Source organism: Carlito syrichta, unplaced genomic scaffold, assembly GCF_000164805.1.
Source record: "Carlito syrichta isolate Samal-C Ts95f unplaced genomic scaffold, Tarsius_syrichta-2.0.1 Scaffold302900, whole genome shotgun sequence".
In the NCBI taxonomy this organism is placed as follows: Eukaryota; Metazoa; Chordata; class Mammalia; order Primates; family Tarsiidae; genus Carlito; species Carlito syrichta.
The window spans coordinates 599,873-601,028 of record NW_007246996.1 but is presented as its reverse complement, the minus strand read 5'-3'; the positions used below and the strand labels follow the sequence as shown (position 1 = coordinate 601,028).

The 1,156-nt window shown below is 46.2% G+C and overlaps 1 pseudogene; it reads left to right on the top strand.

Annotated features, from left to right (window-relative positions):
* Positions 1 to 604: 604 nt before the first annotated feature.
* LOC103259576 lies at positions 605 to 917 on the top strand (annotated as a pseudogene).
* Positions 918 to 1,156: the final 239 nt, after the last annotated feature.

Sequence of the window (1,156 nt, the reverse complement as noted above, 5' to 3'; positions counted from 1 at the left end):
TTTCAGGTGACTTAACCTTGTCTTTAAGTTGTTTGTTTCTTTTTTCAGAAAGGTGTATAAGAGCTATAAATATAAGTACATTGACATTTTCTTTACATATATGATTCGTGCCTGGTTAAAAATTTTATGGTCACGCTCTTTACCCTCAATATTCTGTAGAAACTGTTCACTGGATACTATACTCTGCCTATCACCCAACTATCATCTTTTCGAATAAAAAATAATTGTTTGGAGACCTTTAAGAGCCTCTCATTGGCCGGGTATGGTGGCTCATGCCTATAATCCCAGCACTTTGGGAGGCCAAGGCGAGAGGATTGCCTGAGCCCACAGGTTCGAGATCAACCTAGGCAACTTTGGCAAGACTTCACTATACAATAAACCCCAAAATCAGGCGGACGTGGTGGTGCACACCTGTAGTTCCAGCTACTTGGTAGACTGAGGTGGAAGGATCACCTGAGTCCAGCAGGTGGAGGCTGCAGTGGCCATGAGCATGCCACTGCACTCCAGCCTGGGCAACAGAGTGAGATCACAACTCAAAAAAAAAAAAGATCCTTTCATTATACTTAAAGAAATTTTGGCAGCCAGGGGAGAGGCAGCCGCCGCCATGAACGTGTTCCCCGTGATCCAGCGCCACAAGACCACCATCTTCACTGACGACAAGGAGTCAAGCACCGTGTTCCAGCTGAAGTGCATCATCGACGGCATCCTCAAGCGTTTGTACAAGGACGGCCAGCTTCTGGATGATGGCAAGGCGCTGAGCACGGCCAATAGGCCCCAGCCACAGTGGTGCTGGCCTTCCAGGCAATGACACCTTTGAGGCCCTGAGCATCGAGCCCTTCTCCAGCTCGCCTGAGCTACCCAATGTGATGAAGCCCCAGGACTCAGGAAGCATCACCAGTGAACAAACTGTGCCGTGAGGACCCTGCCCAACCCCCCCAAGAGGCCCATTCTCCCCAATAAAAGAGATTTGGGTGTCAAAAAAAAAAAGAAAGAAATTTGCCATCTGCATTGTTTCTGGAGAGACGTGCAACCGTTCTTGATGTCCTACTTCTTTAGACAAGTGTTCATTGCTTCTAAAAAACATCATGCAGTTTGATAATGTGATTATTCTTTAGGGTATTATAGCTAAAAATCAGTTTTAATTGTTGATCATTTT